Source organism: Gavia stellata, chromosome 7 (genome assembly GCF_030936135.1).
Source record: "Gavia stellata isolate bGavSte3 chromosome 7, bGavSte3.hap2, whole genome shotgun sequence".
NCBI classification, from domain to species: Eukaryota; Metazoa; Chordata; class Aves; order Gaviiformes; family Gaviidae; genus Gavia; species Gavia stellata.
In genome coordinates, this window is record NC_082600.1 from 27,384,974 (window position 1) to 27,397,630 (window position 12,657).

Consider the following 12,657-nt stretch of genomic DNA (forward strand, 5'->3'; position numbering starts at 1 on the left):
ATGTGGCCCTGGTTCTGCAGTGAAGGAGCAGGACATGGCTGTTGGCAGAGCCAAGCTAGCAGCTCTTCTGCCCCTCCACCAAGCACTTGCATCCCTCTGTTATGCTGCATGGCTTCATGGTCATCCAGGATGGTTAGGTCCCCGAGCTCATTGGCCTTGTCCTCCACAATTTTCCTTAGCAGCTGATGCATAATCTTTCCTGAGCATGTCTTGGGCAGCTGCTCTGTGACCTGTGATGGAGAGGAGCAGAACTAAGACTGAGGAAAAGGGGTTGGCCAGGCTGCTGGGGTGGGTGTTGGACCAGCCTGCACACGTTACCTGAAGGTACTCTGGAGCCGCGTACTTAGCGATCTTCTTTGGATCAGCTGCCGTAGCTCAGCAGCAAGAGTCTCCTGCATGTAGCCACTGTCCTTCTTCAGCACAACAAATGCATAGGCTCCTGGCAGAAGGACCACCAGGTTACTGAGCACCATGTCCAGCATGCTCCTGGGAGCCTGCCTGGACTTAGTGCCAGGAGAGGTCCTCTCTGCTGGTAGCCTCAGGGTATGCTGTGTAGCCTGAGCTGCAGTGCTTTTGGCCATGTTGCTGCTGCTGCCACCTTATGCAAAGCCCGGCTGGTCTCATGTGTAGATTGTGATGGCTGTGCCAAGATCCCTGCTAACATTGGCATAGTGTTGCTACCGGGAGTTGGTGTGACAGTGCCACTTCCCACTGCAGTGCAGTAGCCCCAACAGAGATGTTTCAGGGGCAGGAAAGCAATTATCTTACCTTCTCCCTTGATCTTATGTGGGTAGCCGATGAGAGCAGACTTTGCCACTGCCACGTGGTGATTCTGGAAGAGAACAGGGCTGGGGTTGGGCTCAGTGCTTTCAGCAGGCTGGCTGCCACCTGGGAGCTGCCCTGACCCAGCTTGGCTGCTGCAGCCCATGGTAATGCGGAGAGATAAGGAAAGGTCCTCAGATGGCCTCTGCCCTTTTTCCTTCTTGCCTCAGTAGGTCTGTCTGGAAGCACAAGTCTTCCCCACTGCTCCTGGCTGCTTTAGGCTTGCACCTTCTAGACTCTGTTCTGTGCCTCCAGGTTGCTCCACCAGGTCCCACAATCTTTACTGGCCCACAGATGCTCCTTCTTAACATGCCTGGCTGCTGCTTTGGGATTCACCCACTTACACCATCAACCTTATCAGCCTTTGTCCCTACCTTGCTGCAGAAAGCCAGAATGGGAGGGGAGAGGGTGGGAAGCTGTTCCCACAGGCAGGCTGGGGGTCCAACACTGCTCCCTGCTGCTACAGCAGCAGTGTGTTTCTGTCTGGGTATTTCAAAGAGGCTTCCCTGAGCACCACCAGTGTGTCTTTGCTGTCCCCTCAGATGGCTTTACCTCCTACCCACACCTCTTACCACAACATCCTCCACCTCCACAGTGCCCAGCCAGTGTCCGCTGATGTTAATGATATCGCCAGCTGTCCTATCAGCTGGTAGTAGCCCTCACTGGTATGATACACACTGTCTCCAGTGAAGAAAACCCCTGCAATGGCCAGTACTGTGCCATAGTCACTTGTTGCAGTGAGCATATGAGCTGCTCACCAGCCACATTCTCACCCCACCCCCTCTTCCTCTCTGTTGGCACCAGCACTGGCAGTAGTCTGCTCCTTCCTCAACCGCTCAGGGTGAACGTGCCTGCCTGCCTTGTTAGTCTTCTGCCTTTGTTGGTACCTGCTTTGTTATCAGGCTCCTTTCCTCATTCTGCAGCGCGCTGGCTAATGCCCAGCCTGCCTCATCACCGCAAACAGGGAGCACTTTGCTCCAGCGTAGGTGCCTGTGCTCCTGCTGCTTCTCGCCTTCGCTTCACGTCAAGACACACACACTCTTGGGCTTGCTCAGTCCCTCTGGATGAGTGACAGATGCCAACAGGGTTTGTAAGAGATGCACCAAGAGACCTCTCTGTGCTTGAGGGGACTGGGGGCAGAAGGACAAATCCACTGCCCTAAAACCACATGTGATCCAAGGAAGAAGGCTGGTGAGAGAGACCCATTCCCAGGGCAGTACTGAGATGTTGGGCATGGGGAGATGAAGGGCCTCAACACTGTGGAGGGTCTGTGGAAGAATGAAGCAGCAGTACCAGTTCTCCTGAGTCCTTCCCCCGTGCAGAAAACCAGCAGGCAGACCCAACCAAACACCTCTGCAGTGACCTGCCATGTATTTTCCTTACCTGGATAAGGAGTCAGATAGGTTTCCAGAAATCTCTTGTGGTCATTGTAAATGGTTCGTGCTATATCTGGCCAGGCTTGTGAGATGCAAAGAGCGCCAGAGATGTTGTTTTCCAGAAGGATGTTTCCCTGTAAAATAGTTACCTTTTAGTAACTGTAGCTGAGGGTACCTGGGATGTCTAGTCATTGCCTGTTTAACAACCCTGTCATGGAAATGTCAGGCAAGGCAGTGGGGAGAGTCCTGTGCCCCTGGCTCCAATGGGACAGGCTCACTCTCTCCCAGCAGATGTCTGCAAACAGCTGCCTACCATGGTGGGATGCAGGGCCCCTCCAGGGAGGCTGGCTGTCCCTGCCCACTTACCTCACCTTGGAAAGACATCTGCCAGGGAACCCAAGCACAGCCCATCCTGTCAGGACAGAGCAAGCCAGAAGACAGCTCCTGCACTAGTTGGAAGAACAGCTTCACTGTTAGTCCCTTTCCAGTAAGGAAGGTTGCCATCTAGCAGAGATGAGCAGGAAAGATGCGCTTACAGATCTTCACTCTCCTCAGCAAGTACATGCTGCAAGTGCCTGGGGGTAAGCAGGCTGAGCCAGTGCCTGGGCTGCAGGTTATAAATGTAGCTTGTCATCCACGAGGGAGGGGCTGATCCCAAAAAAGGGTCTCATAGCCATGCCTGGAATGATTTCAGCTCCAGGAGTAGAAGGACAGGGTGAGATACAGATGCCTCCTGTTTCTGAAGCAAAAGAAACTGTAATGCTCATCAAAGTCAGGGACAAGAGGAGAGCTGGGTAGCACTGCTTGGCCAACAGCCTTTGCCCTGGCCCTCACTAGAGGAACAGGGAGAAACTGCTTCACCCCTGGAGAAGCAGCAGTGGCTTCCTAACCAGAGGAAAAGACTCTTCCCTTCACAGCTCTCCGCTGGGCCCAGCCTGTGGTCTGCTCCTGCGGCAGCAGAACCATTGCTGCCTGTGTCCTGGCATCAAGCCACCAGCTCCCTGCCTGCTGCAGGTCTCACAGGGTGGCTGTGGCATGTCCCAGCTCCCCTGAGACACCTCACTCCCCAGGGTTAAGATGGACAGGAGTGGTCTCAAAAAGGACTGTGGCGCCACCATTGCAGAGAGGGCCATAGACCATATAGGTATGCCCCGTGATCCAGCCAATGTCTGCCACACAGACAAAGATGTCCCTGTCCTGGTAGTCAAACATGTACTGTGCAAGAGAGGAGAGGCAGTGAGGGGTACAGCCTGGGCCTGCCCTCCTGGCAAGGGGGACAAGTGGGAGCAGTGTACCCTCTCTCAGCCCTAACATTATTCACAGAATCACTAAGGTTGGAAAAGACCTGTAAGATCATCAAGTCCAACCATAAAAAAAAAAAAAACCAAACCAAAACAAAACACACCCACCCACAAACCACAAAATACACCACAACCCACACCAAAACAACCCACCCACACCACACAGCATCATGCACCATGCATCCTTCTGTCTTCTCACCACCCCTCTAGGGACACCTTCTTCCTGCAGAGTTTTTTAAAACATTATCAGAAAAAAATAAAATGGCAGGTGCTTTATGAAGGCGCAGAAGGAGAGAGACACATTAAAAAACCAGAAGAAAACACAGCCAAATTTGCTCTTTTCCAAAGGAGAGCGCTACAGCCTTTCCTTCCTTCTGGTAGTGTTTAGACAAGGCTGATCCAAGGATCCTGTAGCACCAAAATGGGAGAACTTTCAGGGTGAGGATGGTCCCTCCACATCTACATGACTGCATGGAAGGAAATGAGTTGTAGGCAAGGGCAATGTGGTGGAGGACTCCTTGAGCCACCCCCAGGCACTGCTGGGCTCCAAGCCCACAGTAAACACTCAGGAAAACCCTGAGCTCAGCAAGGAGCTCAGCATAGGAACACTGAGGCAGCAAGCAGAGGGACTGTGAGGTGCCTCAGCCCAGAGCCACCCCAGCTTGCCCACAGGAGTTGGCACCTCTCCGCCTCAGCTGGGTGAGCGCAACCCTGTGCCTGCAGGCAGGCAGAAAGCAGAACAAGCTCTTCTTCTCGCTTCCCCATTTATTCCTCAGGAGACCCTTGACTACAAGGCTGGAGTATGAGGGAACGACACCTGCCCTGTGCAAGGCAGAACTGAGTGCCATCAGACTGGCAGCAACATGTCCAGCTTCCTCAAGTACTCACCTCTGGTTCCTTTAGTCAGTGCCAGGAAAGCTCCCCAAGGGGCCGGCCTCCCACTAGCCCATCACTTCTTGCCTTCTGCTCTAGCATCTGCTGTTTAGGACCTTCCCACCTCTTCCTGCAGCTCCCCGTCTGCAGGCTCCCAGCTGGGGACTCCGGGACCTCACGTGCTCCAGGGTGCTCATAATGGAAACTTCCCTTGCTTGTTCTGTCTCTTTTTAGCTGAGCAGTGAATTATGGTAGCAGCGGTCTGCCCCATCCAACTGAAAAATCTGAGCGTGCCAGCCCTGTGTCATGGTTTCCAGCGCTCCTGAGTGCTAACATGGCCACATGCTGCTCGCTCCCTGCATTGCCATTCTGGGATGGCAGCCCTGGTTCTCGCAAACCAGCTCTGATGGTCTCAAGAGGGTCACGTATCATGCTGGGCATAGCTGTACAGACAGCTTAGCTCACAGGAAAACCAAGGGCTTCCACACACCCCCTGCACACATGCCAGGAGGTCTGGCCGCCAGCACTCACTGCTGACAGAGAAGCTGTGTCATAGGGTGCGTGGTCTGAGGCACTACTGGAACTTCAGTCACACACAGGGAGAGCCAGACCCAAAGCTAAGGGACTGTTCAGAGAGGAACTCCCTCTTCCAGAGGACTCCACATAATGTCTTAGGAAATGACCCTTGCAACCGTTCCTGCAGCCAAGTGCAGCTCCATGCTGTGCTCAGTTCCCTTTTATCCAGCTCTGTTAGAGTTTGCTTTGGGCATGCTAGGGTTTAAAGGCATTCCTCTTCCCAAAGATGACCCACAGTCTTCAGGTATAGACCCTTTGTCTTGAGGGCACTCACCAGCTTTTACAGATATCCTCAAATGTGCCCCTCCCAGAAGCACTGCCTTCAATCTCCCACCTGAGCTGGGGTAGTTACACTTATGGAAAGCAAGCCAGAGGTTTTAGGAGCAAATTAGCATCTTTCTCCTCACCCAGTAATATAAAATTACCCTTGCAAGGCTAAGCATCCCTGGCAATGATTCAGTCTAGGATAGGGCAGTGAAAGAAAGAAGAAAGCCAAGAAGGTAGCTCAAAGGAGTATGTGTTTGGGAGGCCCTGCTCCAGAGCCTATGTTGCTCTTCCCCACTACCTGTAAGCAGATGTGCTCTGCAGGACTGATGCCCTAGGAGGGCTTCCCAGAGACTTTGCTCTGGATAAAGATGAGCTCATGGTGCAAAAAGGCAGCACATCTATTCCCTGCACTGCCTATGAACTGCTAGCTCATGAGCACTCTGTGGCTGGGATCCATTACCTTGTGCGTGAGAGCAGCAAACAGCAAGTAACCAGCTTGGGAATGAACCAGACCCTTGGCTTTGCTGGTACTGCCTGATGTGTACAGAAGGAACAACATGTCTTCACTGTCCATGGCAGCAGGCTTACAGCACACATCCTCCTTCATCATCTCCCGCAGGAGAGAGAACACCAGTTCTCTCCTGGGGTCTGACAGGCTTCCCTGTGTTGTCCCTGCACCCGGTTGCGCACTTCTCCCCCGAGCCTCATTCTGAGGACCTGCGCCACCCTGCTCGCCCCATACCATCCTCCCCACCTCTGCACCACTGCTCCCCTTGCTCACCAGCCTGAACTCTCTTTCGCCTTGCTGAGCTGGCAAATGCTTTCCTCAGCCAGAGCAGACCTGCTGAGTAAGAGGCAGCTATTTTTATGCTGCTGCTGCTCTGACCAGCACAGAAATCTTCCAGGAAGCCTTTCTAGCATTAATTGCTTGCAGATGGGATGAGCAGAGGTTGGGAGACCTCTGTGCAGCTCCAAGGAGCTAATAGAGACGCATGGCAGGGGCTCATCTCTTCAGAAACAGTGCTCCATGCTGGCAGCCTGGCCATCCTGTGTGCCACGAATAACGGGCACATGAGCAACCACACTGCCTGCTCCCTCGGACACAAGCTGCCAGCAGTGCTCACAGAGGGTGCCAGGTCCACCAGCAGAGCGGTGTGTGACAGCGCAGTGGCAGTCCCAGGCTGGGCTTCCAATGTGTCAGCCCATGTTTGGGGTGTTTCTAACCCCTGGTCCACCCTGCTATGAGCCCTGGTTTATACTGCCTCCCCCTGACAGTACAGGGCTGGTGCTGTGGGAAGAGCCACCAGTTACCCAACCTGACATGACAGCTCCTGGGACTGTCCTGAACTCATGTGCAGCTCCAGCTGCTGCAGGACAATGTCCCCACGTTGTGTCAACACCAGCAAAACTGTCATGGCCAGCCAGAACCCTCTCTCCACCCCCTGTCCGTGCTCCCAGAGCAGGCTCATTGCCCAGGGGAAGTGGCAGTAGCGCCGGGCAGCCTCTCACCACCTCCAGTGGCACATCCAGGGCTGTCACGGGAACCTTGTTGTCAGTCCTCATGGAAACCAGAACCCGTTTCACTCCTGGGCACTGCTTCACAGCCTGGTCCCCTATCTTTAGCTCAATAACCTTGCCGCCTCTCAGCCCTTGGTTCACTGTGATCACCGTCTCTGACTGGGCTGCAGAAGGCAAAAGAGCCACATAAGCAGCTCTGCTCCTCTCCATCAGTCACACAGCAGTTTGGCTCTACCATGACCCTGCACGTCTCCCAGCCCATGTTACTCATGTCCTCCATTTAGCAAAAACAGCAGCTTTGCATCTTTGTTTCCCATTCATTCCTGCCTGTTTTGCATCCCCTCAGAGGAGACGCTGTATCCCAGCCCTTCAGTCCTTGGGTGAAGGAAAGAACCAGTCCTTCCCAGGGGCTGGAAGGTATTTAGTGAGCCCATGTCATTTCCTGGGGTGCTAATCCCCGCTCCATGGCCAAACATCATGGCAGAACACCCTCAGTTAGCCCAGGGAGCCTTACTCAGAAAACCTTTGCCATCAGCACAACCCTGAAGCCCCCCAGCTGCTGAACCAACTAGCTCAACACTGTCCCCCAAGGGAAACACATGTCCCTGTTACCCACTGGCTCTTACCATCCCAGATCCTGTCTGCTAGGGAGTCTGCACTGAACCCGGCGAACACCACAGCATGCACAGCCCTGATGCGGGCACAGGCCAGCATGCTAGCCACCGCCAGCGGGCACGGGGGCATGTAGATTGTCACCCTGTCACCATGTTTCACCCCTTGCCATTTCAAGGTGTTTCCCAGGCATCACGTCATCTCCAGCAGTTCCCTGCCCAAAGATGCAATGGCACAGTTAGACACTTTCTTGCAGATCTTACCTGTGTGCATAAAGATGGAGAGCCTCAGAGTCACAGGCACACAGCTTACATCCCTATGCACCCTAACCCCCCACACTGGAAGTCCATGGGAGAGCTGTAAAATGGCAGCAGGAAGGAAAGGAGAAGACAGTCTCTAACATGGGCCGTTATTTATGGAAAAGAAATAAATCAGAATGGCCTCTGTACAGAGCCTGACACTCTCACTGGCCAGCATGAGGAACAAGCCATAGGGCCAGCAACAGCCACTGGCAATTCCTCTGGCTCAGCAAGCCCACAACACCCCAGCTGACTTTCCCAGTGACAGCCTGCACATGTCTTATTAGCCCATATAACTGGAGTGACACACTACCCTGCAAGGCTGGAGGCTACACGTGAGGAGTTAGATATCTTCGCCCATGAAAACAGGGCCCCATGCTTTGCTAAAGTCCTCCACAGCTTGTGCCCGCCAGAGAGAACAACAGCTGTAGGAAAGCAGTGAGCAAAACGATGTCTCCCCCAAGAAGCATCCCTCCCAGAAACCACAGCTTGGCTGTCAGTGACTCATTTCATGGAAGGGCTCTCCATGCAGGGAGATTGACAGGAGTGGATGGTCATGTTTGTTGCCTGAGGTCTGGAGCCAGAGAAGACAGAGGGACTTGTTCTGTGTGCAGAGGGATTTAAGTGGATTCTGCAGTGGAGACTCAGAGAGCAGGCAAATTGGGCTGGAAGGTGGGGGGCTCCATACCAACCTGGCACAGCTGGACAGGCAGTCCCCCCAGAGAGCCAAACCCAGCAGCACTGCTGACGTGCGAATGAGCATGGGACTTGCCAACACCCATGCGGCTGTGAATCTGGTCTCTCTTCCAGACCATTTACCTGTGAGTTTAGACACCGGGAACCTTGCTGGGAAGGCACAGGTGTGACTTTCCCATGTGGTCTTACCTACAAGCACAGTACTGGCACAAGGGGCTTAAATCTGCCTCCCCAGCTGGGTAGGGACTCCTCAGGGCCCAGAAGGTTAATCAGGAGGTAGGCTGAAGTCTCAGATCAGCACAGGCAAGCCAACAACCACCACACTGTGGATCTATCTATGTGAAGGGGTGCTGCACCCCCTCACATGATGCACATCAGCAGATCAGCCCTGTGCAATGTTCATGCACGCTGCAATGTGTCTCTCGTACGCTCAGAAGTAAGTACTGACCTGTACGTGACCCGCACCTCCTCTCCTGGTTCATCCTTCTCCCAGATTAAGGCCACATGTCGGTCCAGACAATTCACTGGAAAAGACGACCCAGTCTCATTGCCAGAGCAACCCTCAGTACCTCTTAACTCCCATAGAGCCAGCACTGATAGTCCCATTTTGAGATCAGAGTCAGGGCTGTGTGTGAGTCTTCTCAGCATTAGCTTCTTGTATCCACGGAAACAACCTTTGTGTGTACTAGCTGGCAGATCACAAGCACCGTCCCAAGCCCGTTACGCTCCTCACTACTCTGATACCTACCAATCCTCACTATCAGCTTCACCCTTGATTGCAACCTAGTGCAGTCCAGAGCAGAAACTAACTGAAGTCTCTTTGGCGGTCACATCCCCAATGCCCTCAGAGGGCCCAGCAAACATTAACTCAGCCATCACTCCACCCAGCACTGCCTTGCAGCTGCCTCTGGGGTGGACCAGGGCAGTTTTTTAGTGGTGGTGTTCCTAAATAACAAATGTGGGACAAAGCTAAGTTCTGCACAGGAAGGCTGCAGGGTGCATTTGTCCAAGATGGAAGAGAGCCAGGGCCAGGAGTGCACAGCCTGTGGCTTTCCAGGGACATAGTAGGCTGAGGCTTTGGCTGTAATTCTTCAAAGAAAAGTTTCCTGCATTGCTGGCAGCTACAGTTTCCTCAGAAGTCTTGTTCCATTCTGTGTTTTCCTTAAACGTGCTACTGAGGTCATGGGATGATGCAGCAGTCTCAGTTTGCATACCAAAATGCCTTTTTTTCCCTGATCATTCGTAGTTTTACAGGAGAGAAAGAAACACACATGAAAGAGGGAACGGTAAGATCTCAAATCCCAAAGGCAAATAACTCCTGCTCTCCTGCCCAAATGGACTCTGTAAGACCTGATTTCTGAGAGGTCTGTCTTGTATTTTGAACATTGGGACCAACAGCACTGTGAGCAAGACACAGTGTCACCAGCCCCTATGTCTTCCCCTGGTAGCCCCCCTAAGGCAGTAGCCCCAGCCCACAAAAGAAGAGCCTCCCACTGCTGTGGGGACTTCCAGTACCACTCATTGCTCCTATGTTTTGCTTTCTGCAGATGCATACTGCCTTTGGCTGGGCAGGGATAGCCTAAATGCAACACTGCCTGCTGAATGGACAGGGTTCAGTGCAGTTGCCTGTTGTCCTGCAGAACAGAGCCGCTGCACTGCTGTGGGATCCATGGAGGATGAGGGAGAGCTGCCTGGCTCCCAGAACACTCTGATCCAGCTGCAGCCCCTCCAGCGAGGCCCAGTTGCTCCGTTAGGACCAGCCACATCCTTACACTACAGCCACTGCAGGACGAACCAGACCTTTTGGGGATCCCCCTTGCTCCAACCCTTTAACTCTGTGCTCCTCCAGTCTGCTCCCGGGGCCAAAGCCCTTCACAGAGAGGCACCCACAGGCACTTGTTGGGCTCCCATGTCCATCTCCCTCCTTACCCGCCACGTTCAGCTGCCTGCCCAAGAACCAGGAGACCCTGCCCTGGTGCAGATGGCAGTCCTGGACAGAGTGGAAGGGGGAGATCCAGGTGAGCTGGCTCCTCCCTAGTGCTCCCCAGAAGGCGTCCCCCTGCTCCACTGACACCTTGTGCAAGCCTTGGTGTTCCTTGGGTCTGGGGAAGGTGACGGCTTCGGGCATGTAGGCAGTGAGGGGCCCATGGCTCCAGGCTCGGGCAGCCGCCGACCCAGGGGGGCATCTGGGAGCCTGAAGAAGAGCTTTGGGGCAGCAAGCCCTGGCCATCAGCCTGGCCATCATTGCAGGGTGCCTGCCTCTCACTGAGGAGATGGGTGCCTGGTGCCCTCGCGGCTGCTTGGGACACCCAACCCAGGCAAGATGGGCCCCTGTGGGAGCTGGGGCTACATCGCCCTGGGCTGACTGGACACAAAGCACCTCTCCTGCGCAGGGAGCCCGGGCGCCCCTTCTCCCCTGCCTCATTCCTTTCCTCCTCTCTTCCAGAGCACTACAGCAGAAAAAGAAATTCAGTTTCCCTTTAAGGGAGGGGAAAGGGGTAGGCTGTAGAAATATTTGACTGAAAATAACCTTCATGCTAATCTGAGTCCTGACAGCTACTCTTGAACAGCAACCGGGTTCAGCAGGTGCCTGGGCTCCCCGCAGAGGCTGAGGTGCCCAGGCCAGGCTCTACCAGCGTGCTCCCACTCATGCTCTCCTAGGGCTGCGCTGCCTCCCTGGACCCCTCTGCTTCGCCTCCCCTTGCCCCGCTCCCACATCCCTCTACTCCTCCCCATCCCCTCGCTCCCCACAGCCCCCCTGCTGCAGCCCCCCAGTCCTCCGCTGGCCACAAGGGCAGCCTGGGGCAGCTCACCTGTAAAAGTTAGGGTCCCCTCCATGCTCGCCTTGGGTGACAAGACCATCCCTTTCCCAGAATTGAGGCCCATTCCCTGCAGAGCACTAGGCTGTGCTGTTTCTGGAGGCCAGGGAAGGTTTTCCTCTTGCGGCTGTCTGCTGCAGGAGGGGGATATTGCATCCCATCCCACCTCACTGCAGGGCAGCTATCAGAGCTGTTCTCTCCGGCAAGCTGGGCTGGGCTCTCTGCCTCCTCCCAACATTTCAGACCAGTCTGTACCACAGGGTGGACTGGGAGTGCTCAAGAAGGCCATGGTGGTGGAGGGGGTGGTGGGCTGGCATGAAACACTGAAGCCCATCTCCACATGCTGAGACTTCCCACCACCCACTGTAGCAGAGCTAAGCTGCCTCCCTGCCTCCAAACAGCTTTTTTTTCTGCCTTCCTTTCCTTCCAGCCCTATATAGGTAGTGTTTTTTAAGGCAGAGCTTGGAGGTTTCCTTAATTTCATTGACCAGGTTCCCCTCCCTTCCTAGGGGGCACAAGAGGAGAGCAGAAAAAGGCTCTACCTGCAAGCAGAGCTGTTCTCAGCCAGGCACACCGATGGGATCAACAGCAGAGATGAGATGGTTAGTAGATCTCCTCGTTGCTCTCATAGTGTGACACCATTCCTGGTCTGCAGGGCTGATATGTTTGGTGAACAGGCTGGTCACCAGTGTGGGAGACAGGCACTATTGATGGCAGGTGCACTCACTCATCCCAGACCACACACCTGTTTTGTATCAGAGCTGCCCCCAGAGCTAGATGAGGACTACAAGGGCTCTGTCCCCCCGGGGAAACGCAGTCCTGTGGGCTTACAGCCCTTCCACAGTCAAGCCCAAGCAGCCTCCTTGTTCCACAAGCAATGTCTCTCATTTCCTATGCACACCTGCTCTGCCTCAGCCATTTTCCCCTGTAAGACATCAGGTTTTTCCATCAGACCATCAGCAGATGCCCTTAGCAGGGCGGGCACATCTCAGCTCCTCCCCTGATAACTCAGTATGGTATCCCGCTGCTCTCAAATCCGAGCTCGCCTTGCTGGCAATCCCTGTCGGTGCCCTTCCCTCTCAACAAGCTCCCCTGCGCTTCCAGCGTCTGGCTGCCGCCTTCCACACCTCAGGCCGGCTGGGCCCTGCAGACTGCTCCTGGCAGAGGGGCTGAGCCTGCTCAAAGCTCTACCCGGCTCCCTAACTCCCGGGCACGTGTGATACGGGGTCACCCAAAGCACCAGGGGTGTTCCGGATGCTGAAGTTACTTGTTGTCTGACCAGTTGTATGCCAGGACGCCTAATTTCTGCCCCAGGTACAAGCACACCCCTTTCAGCTTCATCTTTCACCGCAAAGGGAGAGCAGTACCCAAGCCCCATCTTCTCCATGCCTGGGTGGGGGTGGGAGGAAGGTGCAGACCTCTCTCTGTGCCACTTTGCAGCTCCCACCTCACTCTGGCTACAGCCTGACAGCCAACCCCCTCTCAGCTTTGGCTGAAT

The 12,657-nt window shown here is 54.6% G+C and overlaps 1 pseudogene; it reads right to left on the reverse strand.

The window, feature by feature from the left end:
* Nucleotides 1-55: 55 nt before the first annotated feature.
* Nucleotides 56-10,582, reverse strand: LOC104263464 (acetyl-coenzyme A synthetase 2-like, mitochondrial; annotated as a pseudogene).
* Between the last annotated feature and the right edge of the window lie 2,075 nt (nt 10,583-12,657).